This window comes from Mytilus californianus, unplaced genomic scaffold (genome assembly GCF_021869535.1).
Source record: "Mytilus californianus isolate M0D057914Y unplaced genomic scaffold, xbMytCali1.0.p SCAF_8, whole genome shotgun sequence".
Lineage (NCBI taxonomy): Eukaryota > Metazoa > Mollusca > Bivalvia > Mytilida > Mytilidae > Mytilus > Mytilus californianus.
In genome coordinates, this window is record NW_026262734.1 from 80,220,682 (window position 1) to 80,245,040 (window position 24,359).

Consider the following 24,359-nt stretch of genomic DNA (forward strand, 5'->3'; position numbering starts at 1 on the left):
AATAATTAAGATTAGAAGAGCGGTTATTAGGAACGAAATTTATTTCTAAACATGACAAGAACACTGCTGAAACTTAATGGATTGTATTTGAATTATTTCTCAAGAGTAAAATGCAAAGTTTTACCGTTCCTTTATAGAATTACAAATAAAATGCCAATTGAAGAATACGTGACATTTGAATCAGGCTGTTTAGAATTTGTTAAAATTAGATTTTAGTTAATTTCAATTTATAAAGTGCTTTATTCGTAGTATTTTAATAGTTTATAAAGAGTACATAAGTGTGCCCTTTCAAGACAAATGGAAATGTGACGTTATTACGAGAAAACACTATCAACTATGATTGGCCAAAGTGTGTATGGGAACATACAATTGTTTTTCTGTAGTGATTTTAAAATATTTTTTTATCCTTAAATAGAAAATATAAATCAATGTTTCAAGCCGAAACTAGAGAACTGATCATAAACAGCACGTGACATGAACGGGAAAGTGAAGTCCATAAAAACTAACCTAACCCGACGCTCGACTATATCAACCAACAAAATGATTGAAAAACAGCATCTTATAATTGTTGTATTTGCACATTGAATTTCTAATGACTTTTTATTGAATATCAATATACTGTTATTATCTGCCCTCATTCTGTCCAACGATTAAATATTTCAATATGCATGTTCAAGTCCTTTACCTAGACAAAAAAGAATTAGTAAATAAATCGAACGGATATATTGATATATGTATATAAATAAATACATACACAGAATCCTTTTGTGTATGAAAAGATCATTCTGGTATGCGTTTTCTACTTTAATGAATTATTCAGAATTGAAAAGGTCATACATAATAAAATTTCCAAAGATTACCTACCAATTGCGATACATAGCACATACGAAATACTAGTAGTCTTAAATATTGTCAGTAGAATGATAATGGTTGTTCCTATATTCAAAAGTTTGTTGAAATGAATAGGGACCTGAATATAATAGAAACACTTATTTTCCGGAGGGAGTTAGAAAAAAGATGTAGAAGATAACAAAGGAATATTCAAACCAATAAATCGAAGAAAAACTGTAGAGTAAACAATTAACATTCTACAAATCGAAACATAGAAATCTAAACACTTAGCAACACGAACCGCATTTCATGGTTCATACAACATATACAAACCTTCATAAATTTGGGGGGGGGAGCTCGTTAGCCAAGTGGTGTAAATAGTTCTACTACTGTAATCACTAGCCAGTCAACACTGAGGTTGTGAGTTCGAACCCCGCTCGTGCGGGTGCACTCGACTCCAATCTTAATTGACTAGGATTGTCAGTTTTTCTATCGAAGGTCGGTGGTTTTCTCCGGGCACTCCGGCTTCCTCCACCAATAAAAACTGACCGCCACGAAATAGCCCAAATGTGGCGCTAAAAAGTGGCGTTAAAACACCAACAATCAATCAATCATAAATTTGGCAAACAGTAGCTTCGTCTTTGTCCTTCAAATTTTCTAACAATCAATAAATATAAAATGACATAATGCACTAGTTCAATCTGAATATATTGTTGGCTATATATCTATTTATTCATATCGAATTAGATAAGACATTTATATGTTGCATCTGCAAAAATTAGAACTCATTAAACAAATTCAACATGCATACAAATAGACTGATTGGTTTAATATTTCATTGGTCATTGAACATTTGGACATGTTAAGCGTTTTTTTTTTCTCGTATTGACTGCTGCTAGTGCATGTTTTCAAGGTGATAATTTTATTCTTCTAAATGTATGGTTGTTGCTGAAAAAACTTAGATGTTTATCAATTATTAAAAGAACAAATAACAAGTAAAGTGTCAAAAACAAAATTAATTACATATTCATGCTACTATTCCTCGATCAACGTCGATCTAGTTAATTTCTTAAAAGCAATCATTCACGTGTTTTATTTTCTTTCAATATTCTGGAGGGTACGTTGATGTGACTGTTAAATGGTAATAATATATACATCACCTACCCATAAGTCAATGTAGGTAGTTTCTTTGCAATGAGCTCCCAATGGTATTTTGATTTAGTGGCCAATGCTTTGGTACTATCATTATTTAAATGGTACGTTCTGATAATGAGTTTGCCTTTGTGAATATTGTAATTGTAAAATGTTGTTTTTAAAACTAATCGTACATCGTCCTCGCATATTATACGTCAAAAGTTTGTACCGCTCGTTTTACACTTATTTTTAGATTGCATGCTTGCTTTTTCTATTTCATCAAAAACATTTGGTTTGGACCAAAAACATCTGACATATACCTTCAGCAGTAGCCCTGTGTAAAAATAACCTTTTTGGCAGTCATAAACCATTGTAGGACCAAGCCTGTAAACCTATTTCAGATTTACTTTGACCATTCAAAGGTCAGGTTATCTAGTAAATTGCAGTCAAGTTACAACTGCACTCGTCTGTTTGTTCATACATCGCACAAAGGATACTCTGCAGGAAACATTTGTTATGTGTTTGAATTGCTTAAAATGTGTCACTAAATATAGAATTAAGCATTTACTTTATTAAGCCTTGGGGAAAATTTATCGTTTTGTTATCATTTTCGTAAAATGTCTACTTGTATTTTGCTTTTTCTTTTTAATATTTCTGTTCGTTTTTTCCAGTAAGTAAATAAAACACAGTATGATTCATAGAGGTACACATCGAATCGATCATTACAATATAATCGTTTAAATATAAATGACTATTAGTGAGAAATACCGGTTTCCTTAGACTGTTCAAATCTCGGTATTTAAAATCCTTGGCAAACATACAATTTTTCTTTGTGTATTTTTTGTATAAATATTTCATGACCAGCAAAACTTGTCTAAATTTACACAGACGGAGACTCCTAAGCAGGTAAATTGATTTTAACACTTACAAACTGTTTTTATTTTTCCTTGTTAAGGAAAATGAAAATTATCACTTTTCTTTGCGCTGTATAGATTTGCGGTAACTGCTTTCAAGAAGTTCAGATTAAGTTTACTCTAACCCGTCAGTTGGAATTTAAATAGAAAAGCGATATTTAAGGTATCTTTAACAAGGCCTGTTGTGGTGTAGTTTGTCGTTTGTGATGCCTGCATCTACTTAGATTCAGACTAGATTGAACAATTTTGTAAAATCAATTAAGTATCTTCAAACTGTTAATACAGATATCTTGGTCTCTGTGGCGAAATTAATTTATAATATCAAAAATGTATGGCCAAGCAAGAATAACTTAAGGGATGATTTAAGCTTTTCAATTGTGAAGTTTCTTTTTCTATGCAGCAACATTCCAGCAGCGCATATGGAGTATGTATCTCCCAAATGATACGACATTCAAGGGCTTGTATTGCTATCATGATTCCTTGATAGAGGGTTGCTCCTCACAAAGAAGCTATCAAACCTTGATTTCCAAGTGGTGAAGTTGAAATGATCCATTCGTGATTTTACGGACGCCATCACGAGTTGGTTGACAGTTATGAAATATCCGTTTCACAGATGACAGCGGATAAGTTTCTAATGTCGTACATGTTAGTACAAATCCCGTTCCCTTTTCCCGAATGTGACCTTACGAATTAGACTTATTACCGGGTTTGTACTAACATGAGCAACGAGACTGGTGCCACATGTTAGAAGTGGTAATTTTTATTTTAAATACTTGAATGTGATTTGTCAAGTTAAAAAATCATATTTTCATTGATTTTGTAATCCTGGTACCTTATTTAGCTTTAATTCACGGAATGCATATTGCTCGTTCCTTATCATTTTGAGGGCTAAGTGGTGATCTGTTGTCGTTTTCAGGTGAGACGATAGCATTTCTCAAAAGGCGACGTTTTATAATCAAACAGTTATGTGCGATTTAACAGTTGTTATTTTGTTTTAGAAATCGACGGAGTTTGTTTATAGTAATCATAGCTACCGTCATTTTAAATCAAATTCATGAAAATTTGAAAGCAGTTTTGAATTCTTCTCAATATTTATATGTCTTTCAAAATTTGTATTGTAAATATTATGTTATGTTATGTACATGCAGTTATTCATAAACGAACTTTAAAAAAATTCATATACCCTTACATACATTCACAGTGCTCCAAAGTTGTCTTAAAACTTCATCTGAGTACACAAAACATGTAATAGGTTAACCTAAAAAATTGAAAATGAAAAATTATATTTTTCACTATTTCTTGACCTAAAGATTTATGATATGATGTAAACTTTCAATGCAAAGCTGAATTGTTGTGAAACAAATTGCTATAATGAATACTTGTCTTTTATTTTTAAATCTTTTATTTATAGAAACACTGATCATTTTATGTTTCCACGTCGCATCCTGCTGAAGTAAACACAATTTCAAAAAGAAACAGATATAATAATCGTATGAAAATACAATTAGCTTACTTCTTTTGCATATAATAATATTTGTATTCCCTCGTATGTTATTTGATATGTTGAAGTATATCGATATTTTACAAGTAATAAAAATAGACTAAACATAGTGTGTTCGAATCAAATGCAATGTTTTCAAACGAAAATTTTGTTTGGTTTTTAATTTCGAATGTGTTTCTTTTAGTGAAAAGCAAAACAAAAGAAACAGCCTCTTGAAGTTTTGAAATCATGGCAGTAATATACGTAAGTCTTTTTAAATTAATCAATGCTATCTTGTAAATCAACGAAAACAGTTTTTAAGTTGTTATTTGTTCGATATAAAATATGCGACTCTTACTTAATTTGATGTGTATTTTAAAGAATGGTAGATCAACATAAAAATCGTTATTTCATTTTGTTCATCTCTATATAAAGTCTGCACAATTCGTAAGTTATTGTATCGTTAATTTTTATATTCTGACACATAACTAAACTTAAAACATATATATCATCAGATCATCAACAGCATTCAAATGTACAGTCTTTATAATTCAAAATGTTGCTTTCAATAACTTAAATTGGTTGCTTTTTTGCTACATATTGATATATAACTTATAATATATAATATATAATATATCACAAGAAAGCATGTGTTTCTTCTAAAATTCTATGTTAGAATAGTTTGGAAAATTGCTCAGTTCTATCAAAATATTCTAAAGTAACACATAACTCGTTGGAAGATTAAGAAATTAATTGTTAAATTTATTAGATTCTGTTTATAATAAGTATTTAATAAATTTGATCAAATCAAAAGGGCACTGTTTCGTAATGAAATAATACACATTTTAAATGTAAAATTTAAATAGTTTCCTACATTTAACTTACTAACTAATTGAAAAAATAGTTTTTGGCAATACGTCGTTTCTGGAATCATGTCTTTCACCGGAAAAGATCGTCAGTTTCGCACGCCTTTATGACGTCATTTACCAGATTGAAGGCGCACCTGTATCCCTGCTCTATTAAAATTTTCCAGCACTTTCATAATCGTCATTTTGTAGCGTAGTATAGAAATAATTAATGTCCCGTAAGTACGTTATCTTGATTCCCGTACGACTGAGGTAGGGTGACCATCTTATTAGATTTTAATTTCCCAAATATTTTGTGCAGTATAAAATCAAACTTTTTCACCGTTTCCTCAACATGTGTTGGAAGTGACGATGCCTACATTTTTGTCACGTGGTGATGGAAGTCACATGACAGATTCAACTAAAAACCGTATCCCGGAACTGCCGTATTAAAGATTCAATGCTTGAAATAAGATCTGCATGATATAGGATAAAATCTGCCTATAAATTGATAATCACGGGTACTGAATAATTTTTATCGTATTGCATGCGACATTATCGATGATTTCGCTTTATCATATTTGTCATATAAGATAGGGCGACTGTGGTTGTGGTTTTAATGCAAGTGACATCTATTTAAAAACTAATAGCCTATAAGATTCAAATGAAAGAAAATTTTTTTTTACTTTTTACGTAAAGTAGGTAGAAATCAATAATGTATGAACCTTTGTCAATTGAAATTTCATTTTTTCGGATTTAAGGGATGTACAACTTTCTAAAACAATTTTTTAACCTGACTTTAGGGTTTATATGACTGTAAAAAAAATAATAGGTAAAGACAAAACCATATGGTGGTGGACTTCTTTATTAATACGGCCATTTGAAAGTACTAAATTCTGATGATCTTCTCATTTCCATTATTTTATTCCAATTTTTGGGCTATTATCATGAAAAAAAATCACATTTTCATACTTTAAATGAAGATGAAATGGACCTATCTGAATAAATTTAACTTAAAAAAAAAAACTAAAGGTAGATCATGTAGGTGTTAATAATATTTATATATATAAGACAGTTTTAAAAAAAATGGTACTTTTCCCAGTCAAATTTACCATGTAGTTTTGGATTTTTCTCTTTTCTTTTAACAAAAAGCATATTATTTCAAATTCTTTGTTATAAATCATTTAAAAAAACATATGTTAGAAATTTGAAAAGAAAAAAAAGATATGTGATGTATATGTTTCTGGAAAAATCATGTCTTGTACCTTCATCCATTTTCTCAACATTTATGAGACTGATTAAATTGGTAATACAATTTGAAAAATTTATTATTCAAAAACTACTCATTGTAAATACACATTTTTTTACAGAGTTAAGTTTGAATATAATATTTTTAAAATTAATTCATTATTTCCATTTATATCACATCATGCACATCTTTTGGAAATAATTCCAGAACGACATTTCAACGAGACTTAAACGTCAGAAGAATACATCCTTAAACAAAAATGTTAATCAATTGATAAATACGTTCAATAATATAAAATGTCGCTTATAGAGAGAATGGATAAACCTTCAGTACTCTGTGCGATTAGGTTCACGAGGTCACGTGAGTGTCTTCCTGATTATAAGATATGAATACCATAGCTTAGGTTATACAGATACATTTACGTTTGTAAAACCAGTTCTATGCCTAGGTCTATTTACTTTGATTTCAAGGAGGATTAAAAAAAATTAAGCTATCAACAAATGCTGGGAGCAGAGGACTTTTATATGATTGTTGCTAGACTAAATTCTTCCTCGTGTTTATAGTTTTTGATGTTTAGAAAAGGTACAATTGTGTTTCTTCGCAAAGGAAACACTTTCAGGTTAAAAAAAACAACAGGCTCTTAAGAGCTTGAATCGCTCACCTGTTTTTTTTTGCTTAAATCTTTCATCAATGATTATTTTTGCTTTTCAATATATAATAATGAGTGGTTTTAAAATGCCATTTAAATGTTCTTTGTATCTGTCATATTTTCTTCAAAGCAAATAAATGATTTTTACCCATATGTTCCATTTTAGCAATAGTGGCTATATTTCTTGACGTACAAGGAAATAAAATACAAAATTTATACTAGATTCATTTGAGATTTTATAAAGTTAGAAAACATAAACAATAATGGTTTGTTCGATTCGTCTGAAAATTTCCGGGCAGATAGATCTTAACCAATTGAACATTTAGACTTCATGTCAGATTTCCTCTAAAAGCTTTAGTTTTTTGAGATATAAGTCAAAAACTGCATTTGACCCCTATGTTCTATTTTAAGCCATGGCAGCCATTTTTGTTGATGGATCAAAACTTCATATACAATTTATAAACTAGATACCCGAAGGAACATTCAGTTTAAGTTTGAAGGTATTTGGCACAGTAGTTTCAGAGGAGAAGAATTTTGAAATAGTTTACGACGACAGACGACGACGACGGACGACATGGGACGCCAAGTGATGGGATAAGCTCACATGGGGTCCTTTTGGCCCAGGTGAGCTAAAAAATAGCATATTTATATACTTGAATTATATTTAAATTTGAACTAATAAATGTAGTTTGTTTCTATCGCTATTTTAGATGCATTTCATTAATGGCTGTATGTGCATTTAAGCATTAATGTGACCACGGTATGCTATTTTCATTTTATCGAGCCTGTAATGAAATGCACAAACACGAGACATAAAAAATTCTACATCCACTCGTCAGCCGATATGTCAAATTAAGGTCCAGTCTGTGGTTTAAGTTAAACAAGACATCGATTAACTCGACAGACCCCCATACAATTTTCTGAAAACTAAGACAAATGCTTTTTTAGGTCGTAAAAGATCTAGACTGTATCAAGTGCAAAATTTTGAAAATATTTTTGTTTGTCTTACTTTCTTATATGTCATGACGTTTGCAGTTGAATGTCTAATTGGTATCTTCCGCCTCTCTTTAACCAAAAAGTGGACTTAGATGGGGTTTTTTTTAATTAAAGTACATAAGGTATGATATAGATAACAATTTTAGAAACAATTCAATTTGTTTCAATTATCAATAAAAACGAAATTTTGAAGTGATTATTAATTTTACCTGTTTGATAATTGGAGCTTCGTTTAAGTTTGTTGTATATCAAATTGGAGTACTTGAATCAAGTCAGTGACCAAGAATTTGACAGTTTATGTTTCTTTTTAAAATTGATACAGTCTGAAGTTAAAGTTTTCCAGATATCAATATTTTTTTCTAACTTTGAGAGAATTCATTGAAGCTTGCATGATTGATAACATATGAATTTATATTAGTCAAACATGTCAACTTTGCAATTATGAGTGTTCTTTATTTTACCGTTTTGTTGCTGATAATTCAGATGAACAATCTAAGTTTAATAAAGGTTTTGCGACATCAATATATTCAAACCTGTAGAGATTATGTATAAATTTGATGGAAGATTGTAAGATCAAAAGATAACACATGAAGAAATATTTGAGAAATATTCCTTTTTTATTTTTTTTTTATTTCATTTTTTTCCGTATGTCCGTTTTTCGGAAGTTAACATAAAGCAAGGGATTATATTTATTAGACATCAGTAACTTTGTTAATAGCTTAACAGAATGTAAATTTGGACAGAAACTTCTTCCTGATCAGAAATAGCATCATTTGAATAAAAAAAATACATAATTATATACACTGACACCAGCAATTACACCCGATATTTAATCTTTTACAAATTAATATAATATCAACTAAAAATGACCAAACAAAATGGTAGTCATCGTATTGCTGAATTCATAGTTTTCTGACTTTCAGACAGTGATTGTCATTTGGTCAACTGTCTTTTATGTCAACCTAAACTTTAGTTTGTTATTTGATTTCTGATTTTTAATTGAACCCGGGTATATCCATTCGATACTATCATAAATGATAAATTGTAAATAATGTTTGAATGATATCATTTTACAGAACAATCGATGCATTGTTTATTGTCCTGTAAAATGACTGGATAAAAAAGAAGATCAAATTCATGACTGATACGTGTAATAATATTATATTATTAAAAATTTGAAAATGTTCCAATGAATTGTCTTTACACCGACTTTGTTTATCGCAAGGATCTTAAATTAGAAAACAGGCTTATGAATATGTTTTATCGAATCAATCATTAGAAAAGAGTCTACTGTAAAAATATAACAAGTATTTGTATTATTGTGATAACCACGATAAACTTCAATCTTAAAATGATGATTCAAAACGTTGCGAAATGAACACTAATTGTATCTGTTATAGTGAAATTTATCACCAAATGCATAGTAATTATCACGTTTACAAAACTTAAAATACATCTTATATAAATGTTGATATTGCAAAAAAAAAAACATGAATATTATCTATAGCGTTTGATTTGGTGCCTTCTTCTTTTTGAATTTGCCTCAGTATTCGGTATTTTCGTTACACTTTTTTTGGACTAACTTTGAAATGTGTTTTAGTGTTTGTGTGTATATTTTTAGACCTGTGGCGGACTAAGCGGACGCTTCAATGGTCATATGAGATTAAAATGTGTTTTATAATGAGTAGTTTCGCAACCGACTGTGATAATTGTAATTGAGAAAAAAAATTATGAGTTCATTCTCTTTTTTAAAAGTATAAACAAGCTTCAGTTAGGAACCGTCTTAAATTTTCAGTGAGATGTGAGTTTTGACTTAATATTCAACAGTGTTTACAGAGGGAAAACAGCAATACAAATGATTGAGGGATTTTTACCACTGGTTTTGTGAGGGCTATAAGAAAAATTGCATTGTGACACACTTTCTCAATATCGCCAATTTGTAGCAGAGTGCTCATGTTGAATTATTTTATCATTGCTGTCTACTTCACTATAAACCAGTTTGACAAGTACTCAAATTGACGGATTCTTAATATTCTGTTATAATTTGTACTCAATATCTAAACAAAAGGATTTTGAAACGAAAAACTTGTTTTAGATATGTACAATATACATATACGACGTTTTCCTATTTTGCTTTTTTTTTCATCCAGAGAGATTTTATTCATTTATCTATGAAATTGTAACTTTCAAAACCAAAAAGTATTGATATTTAATACATCATTTTTACTCTATTTGACAAAATATTTTACGAAGAAATACAACATATATTTTATATAAATATTTCTTTTCTTCACTTTTCGGTATTTACTGAAAAGGGGTATATTGCAAGAAACATGATGCATGCTTATTTTTTTAGTTGTTTTTAGCTTTGAACTATCTGTCAGTAACTCTAGTACTCTCAGATTTGTACGTAGTATCTATTTTGGATGTATAAATACCCTGCCAAGTCCGGTTTGTGTTTTAGTTACTTGTTTTTCTGCTTTGTATCGATCTGATGAGTTAAGCTGAAATTTATAGTTTGTTCATATGTTGTGTTGTTACACTACTGACCCATGTTAGAGGAAGGGATAGGCTCCCGCAAACATGTTAAACCCCGCCTCGTGTATGTGCCTGTCCCTAGTTAAGAGCTTGTAATTCTGTGGCGTTAATGTGTCGCAGTATATCATATTGGTATTTTTTCATTGTTTTGTACATAAATCAGACCGTTTGAATTTTTTACATTAATTTTGTTATTTCGAGGCCTTTTATAGCCGATTATACGTTATGGGTTTTGCTCATTGTTGAAGGCCGTACGATGACCGATGATTGTTAACTATAATGTCATTTTGGTCTGTGGTGGAGAGTTGTCTCATTGGCAATCCTACATTTTCTTTTTTTTGTTTTGACATAGTCTCGGGGCAAATTTTGTAGACCTCAATAACTTAGGTAAACTTTTTGACAGGTTACAAACTTTGACAGAAGGTTCTTTGTGAGAAAAAAAAGCATATGGAGAATTGTTTTTTTTTTTAAATATTTTTACTGCCAAAAAAACTTACTTTTTATCGTCAATATTACTTTTTTACAGTGATTACATCAATCACAGGCACGAAAAAGGACTCCAAGGGACCTTTGACAAAATTTAATTTGATCAAATTCAAAATCACAACCAAATTTTCTTGGGTAATGTTTGTTTAATGTTTAGTTCACTATGGAATGTTATATAAACAACGATATTTGATAGTTAACATTTTTTGGTTCTTAATTTATCTGGTGTTATTTTATTAGTGGTTTTGATTGCTTCCTTATATCATGTATATAGTCTTCCCCTTTTTAGTTATTGACATTTTCGTTAGATTGAACTGTGTCATTCAGACAAATTACTATGATTTTCTGTTTTCGAAAGGAAAAGATACGAAAAATGATAGAACAATAGAAAAAGCGATCGTGGTCACAATTTTCTAAATTTCACGATTTTGCAGGGTAACCCATATATCGTATTTTACATGGAATCTTTAACATGAAAAACTAGTTCATTGTTGTCTTTGTTCATGGTGGAAATAGTACTTAGAATATGTTTCATATAACAAATATATCTTAACGGTGTAATACCACCATTGATTTTCCCCTATTAGTCTTTGTTAAATTTATACTTTTCAAAAAAATGTGCAAATTTTATCTTTGTTTCAAATAAAGAAAAACTTGGCATGAGTAAAGTTATATCCTGTCCAGTAGTCCAGTACTATGAACAAAATTTCAAATAACATTCCAGTGCATATAAATAAATAACCATCACTGGAAGTTAGCCAATCAAATGTTCACCTCTTTTTTACCTGTGTACAAGCTTTAGTAACCATGTTACCTCCAAAATATTCTATAGAAACACCAAATAAAAAAATAATGATGCTTTGAAACACCCAATATATATGTTTATGACTCAACAGTGTGTTTACTGCACTGAAATGTTGGATTGATTTCCTACAACAGTCACACTCTAGGGAATATTTTTTTTCGACCTTTTTTCGTATGAAACCGGATGTGACGTGGTGGTATTACACCTACAAAGAAAGCGGAAGATAATTATGTAATTTTATTGCAAATGATTCAGCATTTTAGCAAGTTTAACATTTTATATGAATTTTACTAAATTTTTATCGAAAGCTAAAGTTACCACAACAGTACTAAATTCACCACAGTGAATAAGTCTAAAAATGACTGAAAGACCTAACCTTCACCAACTTATTTTTTTAGAACTATACAAGTTCTAATCGAACAGTGCTTTTCATTGATGATGTTTGTCTACGCACTTTCTGTTGTAATAACTTGACTTTGTCTCCTGTGTTAACTAGCTACAACAGTAATGAATTTACCACAGTGTATAAGTCTTATAATTGACGGAAAGACTTAAAATGACTGAATATCGTTCGTTCTTTTAAAAGAGGTGTGCAAAACAAAATGACCGTTTCAGTTCAAAATTTGCTTACTAGTGCAACTCAATAAATTGTATACATGTGAAGGATGGAGTGATTAACCTGTTCCTAATTGACATTTTGTTTTCATAACTTTGAACGCTCCCCACCCCTTCCCTCATCTTTTTCACGTTTGCAGTAGTGCTCATTTCTGTACAGCAATGATATGCTCAGAACTGCTATTTCACTCCATCCTGCGCTATCATAACAAAAAGGTTTGGAACATGTGCTTCCATACTCACTTAAAGAACATTAGGCATTTACTAAGAAATTGACCAACACCTTTTATCAAATGTCAGAAAATACAACATTTTTTATGACAACTTATAAAGGTTAACATCTAAAACCAAATCATCTCTAGAGTTCACTAATAGTTAGAAGCGAATATGAAAATTTAAAACTTCGAAATTATAATGGGAAAAGGCCACTATTATTTGAAAATTGTAAATGTGTATCCAATAAGTACAAATTTTAATCTTTAATAATATGTGGCAATATTTTAAGCTTTGATCATAGACCAAAATTTATGAAAAAGTTACCACTGCAGACAACGACGATAGCAATGTTTTGATGAGTCTTGTTCTCGTCATTACAATTATATACAATGCAGCCGGGGGTTGATCCGTTACCAAATTTATAAAATTTGTTGACTGTGCACCCTACTTATAACAAGGGGAGATTTTTTAGAACAAATCACTTTCCTTTTTAGTAGTGCAAACATTTTTTGAGTGCAAACTTTACCTACTTATATCATTTCGTCGTGTTATTCTGTCTCAAGTGATCTTGTCTATTTTGATGTCATAAAATAAGACGTTACCAATTGCAAACTTTTTGCACTATCAACAAATGTACTGCGTAAAAACATTTGACATTGGCTTGACTCTTTAAAGGTTAGTAAATAATCTATTAATAATATCGAGTAATGCACTTATCAATGAAGTGTTTGTTGTTCTATAAATAACTGAATACGACAAAAGTTTACTACGCGAAACTTCATATTCAATATTCATTGGAAAACTTTCAATCACATGCCTTTAAGTTTAAATTTAGAGCAAACCCTATTTTTTTCCTTTACAAGGTTCTTAAATTAGAAATCAGGTAAATTTTAACAACTATTACAGAATTAAACATTTGGAATGTATGATTTCTACAGTAAACTTCAAACCGATGCGGTATGGAAAATTATTACGTCTCTTTTTAGTGAAGATATTCACAAAATGTATATTAAGTAGTCAATTAACATTCAACTAGATTAAAAAAAACACAAACAAATAAAAATAATCATTCTAAACAAGGATTCTTCTGTTTGAAGGGACGATAGTTATTTCATTCTTCTAACTTTAAATATAAAAAAATAATATCACCAAAAAAACTAATATAATAACTTGGTCACCTTTGGCTTCCTTAAGGAGAAATGAAAAAATAGTACTTCATCAATTGTATGCGTCCGGAGCGCTTTTCTGGAATGATACGTGCAATGCTACATATGGAGAGTAAAGGAGTTTAAATACCAAAAGAGAACTGGAATATAATAGCCAACTCCATCTAAGGATAATAAATGAAAACAACACGTTATCAATTTCATGCGTCCGAAGCGCTTTTCTGGATTTACCTACATCAGGAACGCTCAAAGCCTAATATTTGAAAACCAAGAATATATGAGAACCGAAACTGTTACAGTTAAAGAGCTATATGACCACAAAGGACCGAAACAAAGTTAGCTTAATCCATCCAAGGTCAACTTTGCTTGAGGGTGTTGAAACCTTAGTTTCTTTAATTTCAAAGTTTTATTAACGAACAATTTTAGAAAAGTTAGGTAGTCAGCACTTCTATGTTGAGATGAATTATCATTGATATAGTCATAATTATAATTTAACTGTTTACAAAACTTCGAACTTTGGAAATACCCAGGCTTTTCTACCTCAGGAATAGATTACCTTAGCTGTATTTGGCAAAACTTTTAGGAATTTTTGGTCCTCAATGCTCTTCAACTTCGTACTTCATTTGGCCTTTTTAATTTTTTTTCATTCGAACGTCACTTATGAGTCTTTTGTAGACGAAACGCGCGTCTGGCGCAAACACCAAATTTTAATCCTGGTATCTATGATGAGTTTATTTATATATGATGTATGGTACTGGAATCATTTTTGGTACCAATGTCTTGAACGTATTATGAAATATTAAACTGATAGATTTTAATATGTTTTGACAAGAAGTAAAAACTTAGTTCCATTGTTATACTAAATCGACCTCACAGGATTTTAACAATTCTTTTAAATAGTTTATAATAATCCATTTTCGTATTGTTCTGTTTATTGTAAATGTAAAGAGTTATGTTGGTTAAATTCTAATCTAATTTGTTATCAAATTTAAACATCAGAAAAACTGGTATCTAGAATTATCAATCTATCAAAATGATATGTGTAGCCTTTGCAAACTTTTTACAAAGTGCTGTTTGATTAATTCAAAAGTTGAACTCCCAAAGAAAAACACTTATATAACCAAGCTTTTAACCCGTGATTATTACACGGAATATAGTAAATCTCTTTCAAAAAGATAAATAAAGCTTTCAAAATTCAAATAGTTCCCAAGCGCTTTTCTTTATTAACTTTAATAAGGAACACTTTAACCCAAACATTTTGAAAGACAGGGTAGTATACTTACATAGAAACTTCAAGAGCTGTATGACCAAAATTGAGCATTAAAAGAATATCTAAATCCAGAACATACCAATGCTTGCCTGACGTAGTTGAAGCTAAATAATTTCTTAATTCATCAACAAGAAATTTCAAAAACAGATATTGCATAAATCATGTCGGTACCAAAGCACTGACTATTTGTCTGTCGATATCTTCGGGGAACTTCGAGCCAGTGCTATTCAATGAACATCAAACATTTAAAATTGCATGTGTCCGGAGGTCTATTCTCGATTTACAACATTTAGGAACAGTCAAACCAAAACAGGAATGTAAAACTACAGTCAACACATAATCAAACAGGAATGTAAAACTACAGTTAACACATAATCAAACAGGAATGTAAAACTACAGTCAAAACAGAATCAAACAGGAATGTAAAACTACAGTCAACACAGAATCAAACAGGAATGTAAAACTACAGTCAAAACAGAATCAAACAGGAATGTAAAACTACAGTCAACACAGAATGAAACAAGAATAGCAAAATTCAGCAAAGTTATTATCATTTATAAGTTAAAATTCCTACGAGTTTTTCTTAAAAATTTTAAGCTTTTACCATTTAACAAACATGAAAAACACGGCCAGCAAAAGTTTTCTGCGAAAGAATATTCTTTCTTTTTTCTCATCCGAACGAATATTATGTGCTAGCGATTTGGTCCTTATTTTGCTGACGGTCGTAAAACTATTTAATCGTACACGAAATTCACAATTTTTTTTACGTTAATAACAGATGAAAAGAAAAGTCAATATTATTATTTATGTGATTCAGATGCAAGCAACTAAAAGATTAACTCTCTTTATTGCTTCAGTATGCAAGTCTTAAAATCGTAATTTTAAGACTTCCAAGACCTGAAAACAACAAAAATGCCCCTTCAGTCTTCTTTCAATATCAAATTTAGCAAGAAAAAAAACCTATTTAGATTAATCTTATTGCATTCTGTAGACGCGGTTAATATTGAAGATTTATAAATTTCATCCATGTCCTGATATGTACTGCTGGGTCCTGACTTTGTGCTGGTGGGTCTTAACTCCGTGCTGGTGGGTTTTGAAACAGAACTTGTGGTTTTTGACAAGTAGTTAATCTCATGTCAATTAAATGTTGTTGAATCAATAAAATTGGATAAAGAATTGTACCAAACATGATTTGTGATACCGATCTCAACTTTGGACTCCAATACATAATTCTAAATGGAAATGAAGAATATGTTAAAGAGACAACAATCCGACCAAATAGCATAAAACAGCCGAAGCCCACCAATGGGTCTTGAACACAGCGAGAAAATTCCACACCGGAGGCGGGCTTCAGGTTACCCCTAAACAAAAATGTGTACTAGTTCAGCGAAAATAAATGTCACTCCAAAACATACAAATAAATTAAAATTAATAAACATACAAGACAAACAAAGACCAGAGTCTCCTGAATTGGGGCGTCTTAGATTAATGTGACAATAATTGGGATCCGGCAAAGACGTCAACAGAAAAGGTGTAGAAAATAGTACATAAACTCATCATAAATACCAGGATTGAAATTTTATATTTAGGCCAGACATGCGTTTCATCTACAAAAGACTCATCCGCTAGAATAAATAAAAAAATAAAAAGACCAAAATAAGGTACAAAGTCGAAGAGCATTGAGGACCACAAATTCCTAAAAGATTTGCTAAATATAGCCAAGGTAATCCTGAGGTAGAATAACCATAGTATTTCAAAAATTCAGAAGTGCTGACTACTGAGCATGTGATACCCTCGGGAATTTTAAAAAAACCACCAGCAGTAGCATCGACCCAGTGGTTGTAAATAAACTCATCAATTGATTGAAATGTTGCATACTGTAAACTTTGACGAATTTCACATTCATAAATCGATTGTCGATTGAATACTTGATTGATTTATAGTTTTAATAATTATAGCGTTTAGACACGAAACATTCATAGACATTACTGGTGAGATATTTTATATTTTATCTAACATCAAACAATTATGTACTTTTTTACTCGGAAAATCAGTAAGCCCTTCCTCCTTTCCATAAAACGAGTCACATCTCGTGGACAAGTTCATCTATTAATTACATGGTACCGGGTCTCCAAGAGCATGCAAAAAAAATGGAGAGCCTTGATCTTCTCTATGTTTGTGCGACATATCTTTGTGTGCTTAAATTATGTTGTCTTAAGGAACATGCAAAGAATTAAACACCCTATCAAAAAACTATATTTTATTCTTTTTGAGTTCCTGGACACCATTATTCATGTTTTATATATTTGTTGTGAGTTATATTTTTACAGGGAATAATTTGACAACACATTTTTTGATTTTATAAAAAAAACATGAAACGGAGCAAACGATTCCTTAACGGATTACTAATTCAGGTATGTGTGCATAAATCATCAATAAAAAGATTTACAATGCAAATAACAGGACAAATGACAGTTTTCTATTTAATTGAATTGTGATCACTTAAAAAAATCAAGGGGTACGCACGATAAGAGTTTGGTGGAGTGTTTAAATCAATTAGAAGACATTTATATTATGCTAGTTCAAAGTCAAGAAAGCATATTTACAAAAATACAAAGGTATATTTAAAAAGGGGGGAAGTTCATAACAACGAATAGAGCTCAGTGTTTTTGGTTTTTTTTTTTTGGCAAATAATAGTGCACTTTTGTACTGATACAAGCAATCGCTGGCGGAACACTTTGATGCGCAGAACCCTTTATGATTCTTAATTTAAACACAATTATGAAAAATTAAATTAAGTGAAATAAAATGATTGATATTATCTTAAGGTATATAACGCGGCATTTTCTTTTTATTGTGGATTTATTATTATTCGTTGGATACCAATTTTCGTGGATTTCGTGGTTTCCCGGGAATCTCGAATTCTAATGACCAACGAATTAACAATGTTCTGCAGAAATTTAAACATACTTTGGACCAACCACGAAATCAAATATAAACGAAAATGTAAGATTTCCTCAATCCACGAAAATTGATACCTTCGAAAATAAATGAATTCACAGTATATGGTGTGAGCATAGCAAACAAACTGTTTAACGCAATGCAAAATAATCATGGGTTGTGAATCTTTTACAGACGAAACGTGCGTCTGGTGTTAAGCAAAATTAGAAGCCTGTTATCTTTGATGGGTTATTTCACATTATTCTGCCTTAGAAGCAGTGATCAATGAAGAAAAATGAGCTCTGAGTTTGAAATATAAAGTCCTGAGCGATTGCAATAGTGCATATATGGTATAAGCCGAAACAACTGATAGTTAGTGAAATATAATGTACAAATTAAGGGTTTCATATCGGCTAAAATAAGTTATAAAGTAAATACACGGACTACTAATTTTAAGTAAAAGCCTTAATGTTTTGAAGAACGCTTCATAGATGTTTCATCAAAAGGCACGATTGGTAACCAATCAATCAAACATTGCAAAAATATATTTTGAATACACTCTGGCAACACTTACCCAAGTTTGAAACAACAAATGTAGAAAGACCGTCAAGTCATACTTCGTAAACTATGTAAGATTATCTTGTATTTTCTAATGTCCGTGCCAAAAACAATCAATTAAAATTTTATCTCTTTGAATTCCGTCGACTTAAATTCGATATCTTAGATGAAACTGACAAAATGCCAAATAATGATTGAAGATTTGTAAATAAATATTTAAGTTTGAACAAAATTACTATGGCCAATAGTTAGTATATTCATTGTTGGTGAAATAAATGGTATCTTGTATGAATAATCAAATATTATAATCGACCTTGAAAGAAAGACTTAGTTAGAAAAGCTTCCAATAACTTGTCCTATTTTTTTTTAAATAACGAACATATTCATTTCAAGGCTTTGAAATAGAATACATGTCAGGTATTTTAATATAACTGTTTGCAATTAATCATTTTGAATCAATTCCCAATAGATGAATAATAAATGAAATAGTTGTATTATTGTGCATAGCAATTGTATATCCAAATACTTAAACCTTTTTGATCTGGAACAGTTATTGCGTAAGAGTACTTTGTTTTGTCTATTTTGACTCGATTTCTATAAAAAAAAATATATTGAAAATATTACAACAAATGATTTGATTTAAATTGGTAAAGGGGAAACACAATAACATAAAATGTTGTCGTCCTTTTGTATTTGTAAATGGTATCATTTATACGATCAACAACCCTTGAGAAGAAAATATTTATACCACGGAACAAAGTTTAAATATATAAGCAAAATATTTTCGTCCCAACCTGTCCCGTCAATCTATCAGTCTGAACTTTGATTAGGCCTTGCTTGTGTTTTCATTTTTAAGGAGACTTCCATACATTGTAACCATTGATAGTTTAGATATTCATGCAAAGCTAAAAAAAAATCCTTTTCTAAACTTGTATGGAAGTTTCGACTGAAAAAAGCCTTAGACAAGTTAACAAACAAAAAAGCATGAAATGAAAACAATGATGCATGAGAAAATTTTGTAAAAGATATTTCACATAAGTTCTTGTCCCATGGATAGGGCCTTCGTCATTTTATCAAATCATCTTCATATAAAGATGTAGGTTTCAAAATTTAGCATACGTTTCATAATCTCAAAATGGGAAATAGTATCTGGAAGGAAACTTACGCAGATTCGCTTCAAATTTGCATGAATGATCTCCAATATGTACTGAATGGTTTTGCTAGTATCTGATGGCCTTTCCTGAACATGTGACCGATAGCTCATGGCATCTAGGTCATTTGGTCTTTAGTGTATAGTTGTCTCGTTGGCAATCATACCATATTTCCTTATATGTATATAGGTAACTTTAATCCTATTCTAAAGGAAGAGTTTAACATGTTTAACGAGGGTTGAAAAAAACTAAAAAAAAACTACCTAAACCAAACCTCATATTTCGGAGCATTTATTTTTAAAAAGCAAATTCCGAATATGTTTTAGCAATCTAAGAATTATTTAAACTTTTGTGTATATTTCATTTCAAATATTTTTCAAATTTTCTTTCGTGTATTATTAATATTGCAAATTCTTGTACTTCAAAACATGTCTTTGTTATTTCAATATTACAAGGTTATATAATTAGAACACAGGTACTCAATTGATAATGTCTGCTAAATTTCCCATGTGAAATTGACCCCATAGACAGTTATTATGGATAAGTGAATTATTAAAATATATTCAGCTGGGACGATTTAGGAAGGATTAAACAAAATGTTGTGATATTTTTTATAGAAGTATAGTTTGATAACGAATGCAGTAAAGTTATGATATTTACCTAATCGCGAAAGGACTCAGATAACCGACATGGTAAGCATTTCATCATTTTTTTTAAAACAAAATTTTTCTGGATACCCTTTAGCAAGGACATTGGTTAATTTACTATTTTAACTGATTAACCAAATAAACATTTTATTAAAAAACTTTGAACCTATAAATTTTAGAAAATCATGATTCCAACACAGCAAAATGTATATCTAGTGGTGTTGATGACTTTAAAAAAAACAACAATTGTTTTTTTGTATAAAAAACACGTTTTCTGTAAACAAAAAGTAAAACCACAAAAAATACTGAACTCCGAGGAAAATTCAAAAAGGAAAGTCCATAATCAAAAGCACAAACACATCAAAGTTATCAGTTTTTGAATTGTCTGTGACAAATACTGAAACGACAATCAACCATAAGCAAATTTGTTTTTAATCATTATTGGACTAAATTTTGCAGTAAACTTGTTGCAATTTATCCTATAATAGCTACTGATTGCCTGGTGTTCCAGTAAATAGTATAAAAGCTATTCGGTACTGGTATGATTTTTTTCAAATATTGCGTTTCTATTGCAATAAGCAGTGATAATTTGTCTGCAATTAGTTATACCATTTTATATTTTCGGTTATGACAATTCTTCAACGTTTGAACGTTGTTTTCCATTACGTGTAGTAGATCATATGATACCGTTATTATAGTCAGACCATTTTTGGGGAGTTATGGAAACTTGACAACTGGTATTTATTAGTATTGTGATAACAACACATGTTGAATGTAATTCCTTTGAGACCATTTGCCAGAAAGTTCTAATAATTATGACTATTGATTGTCATCATATGTAAATGACCATATTATATCTTCATTTTAAAGTGGTATTCGTGGAACGTTTTTCATTAAAGCTGAGAGCTCAAACTTTAATGAGACCATGTGACATGCATCTCTCTTATTTAAAAATATTATTTGCCGTCATGTGAAGTTGACCATATTATACTTTTTTAAATAGCAAACTGTCGTGATTTTTGTTTTTATGAAATGATACCTTTTGCTTATTGAAATGAAAAAATGAAATAACAGCGCTTTCCATTTGGTTTTGTTTTTGTTGAGTGTTTGATGGATTTGTGTCATGAATGGTGTTTTTTTCGTTATAATAATTAACGAAATCAGTTTTACTGCAGTAAATTCGTCTTTTGACAATTTATATCTCTTTAGTGATGCGCGAGTCCAAAAACAGATGATCTTACACCCTGCTAAATACGAAAATGGACTAAATGTATAGCATAAGCCAGGGCAATTAATCAGATTTTTGCACTTAGGAGACATTTCCTTAATTCCAAAAAATACCAAAATATTCTAACAGTTATTTCTTTTAAAACAATAACCGTTATGTTATCTATTCAACTATCTTATTTTTGTCTTTATAATCTAGAGCCGTGTAAACGAAGGTATCATGGAACAATTAGAAATAAATGTGCGAAGAGAGTTATCCAGTACCAACACAACATACCTTAGAGAAATTGGTGGCATACTTGAGGTCTCCATTCCAGTTAAAGACATTGGATTGCATCAAGTATTGACATTTTCAAATGCAACCACTGTGCACTTCAAAAGATGTTCCACAAAAGCAAGTGCTGTATTTCAGTTATCTTTGGAGGACAGATGTTCAAACAAAAAGGTATGAAAATACTTTTATTTTTTCTAATAATATTGATGACAATTGAACGTCTAAAATGATTAAGTTAGAGGGTCTACAACTCTTCGTATAATATATAAACTACATGAATCAGATCAAAACTTCACATGCAAACTTTGGAACGTTGTTTCATTTCTTGATAGCTCTTGTTTCGGGTATGAAAATGAAAACAACCCTTATAAATCGCAGGCGTTCGTAGCACTTTCTGGATCTATTTTCTTTAGAAAATTTAAAGTCGAATTTTTTAAAGCCAATGATTTAGGAGAACCGGAACAGCTATATTACTAAATAGGCACCTGAACTAATACTTCAGCAGTTTATTAGGGAATTGAAACTGTAGTTTCTGATTTTTTTCATATGAATTAATAAATGATAATTTTCGACAGTTTTGCTATATATCATGTCTCTGCCAAAATACTAATCGTGACTATTTGGCCAATGATTCCTTCCGAATTCATAGTCTACCAGCAGCAGTATATACTCGACCCAGACATGGATATATATGAATTTATAAATTGTATACGTCCAAAGTACATTTCTGGAATTACTTTCATCAGGAACGCTCAACATCGAATGTTAATATTGAAAATCGTTTTTATGGTTGATTTTTGAAACTATTGATTTTAAACACACTTGTAGAAGCTTCTATAAGAAACTAGTTTCATTGCTAGTAAATTCATTTGTGATGTCAAATTAAAAGTTGTGGTATAATTGATAATACTATCTATGCAAGTATCAGTAGAAAATTTGAACAGTTAAAATTGAAAAAAAAATTTTAAAAATCCTCTTATAATACTGTCCTAAGACAGGAACCCGTTATTCGGTGGTTGTAGTTTGTTGCTGTTTGTCATTTTTTTCTGTTTATTGTGTTGTTCATAAGTCAGGCCGTAATTTTTTTTCCTTTTAATTCTTTTGCATTTTTCATTTCGGGGCCTAATATTGCTGACTATGTGGTATGGATTTTGCTAATTGTTGAAGGCCGTACGGTGGCAAATAGCTGTCAAAGGCAATCATACCAATTCATTCTGTTCCTTTTTCAAATTATGTGATATCAATGATCATCAAATTTCCACCAAAACTATAACACATCGTTTTTTTTGGGTAACGAAAATGAATTAAATCTTTCCTTTATTTATTAATTGAAACCCAATTAAAATGCACCGATAATAAACTGGTAATGTCAAATTTTCCCGTTATGGGGATATATTCTCTGGTTGATAACCCGGTCTTTTGCACTGAGCCGAAATATTCTTTTTTTCTCTTAAATATTCCCACGTTTTTAATCAATCAGGATCATAAATTTAGCAGAATATTTAAGAAAAATCCCATTACCTCAAAACGCACGAGAGATTTTTTTTTTGGCAATGACTAAATCAAAGAAAGAAAACGTTAACGGACAGAGCGGAAAGTTAGTAAGTGTGCTTAGAATAAGACCGTCTTAAGGGTATTCTTAAACGATGTAAAGAGAAAAAAAGGACATGCAAAGAATGGGTCTGGTTATACTCTTAAAAGATTCTTAGCGCACTCTTTATGCTATCGTAAACACTGATTTACGAGAACTTTAAGAGATGTTCTTGTTACTGGCCCCATGATAAGAACAATTAGCAGGAATAATACCGTATAATAAGTTAAACATAAGCTGGGATAACAAAATGTTAACAATAGCAAAACAAAAATGCCAGAGCCTGGGTTATACTATAGCATTACTAGTAAACGATTTTTTTTTATAGTAGACAGCAAACAAGGAGAATTACCAATCTCCTGCCAGAGGAATGCGGAGGAGTTAAATAAGTTTGCTATCTGTAATAATATCTTATGGTAAAATGATTGGTGTCCACGTCTTACTCTTTCAAGCTCATTCAAAACCCCTTTTTTGTTTTTTTTTTGTTTTTTTTTTTTTGGGGGGGGGGTTTGTTGTCTCTTATTCAGGTATATCTTCCAATTTACTTATATATTATGTTATATCGTTTACCTATGAAAACCGTAATGAAGATCTTTGTCTTTAGGATATCAATATTTTCCTCATAGCATTCTGATACCTTGGGAAAGGGGCTATGACAATTTTTTGAGCTTTGGTCCTTGTTAAACGTTATAAATATACACAAACTCCTATTTGTTTGGAGTAAAAATTGAATATATAAATATCAAAACTACAGTCTTGAAATATAAGCATGTATGC

The 24,359-nt window shown here is 30.6% G+C and overlaps 1 long non-coding RNA gene across 1 annotated transcript; it reads left to right on the plus strand.

Moving 5' to 3' along the window:
- The first annotated feature begins 2,834 nt into the window (after positions 1-2,834).
- LOC127711313 (uncharacterized) lies at positions 2,835-22,156 on the plus strand. The gene is made up of 3 exons (XR_007986643.1): positions 2,835-2,871; positions 4,565-4,623; positions 21,917-22,156. It is a non-coding gene; the product is annotated as an uncharacterized LOC127711313 (long non-coding RNA).
- The last annotated feature ends 2,203 nt before the right edge of the window (positions 22,157-24,359 follow it).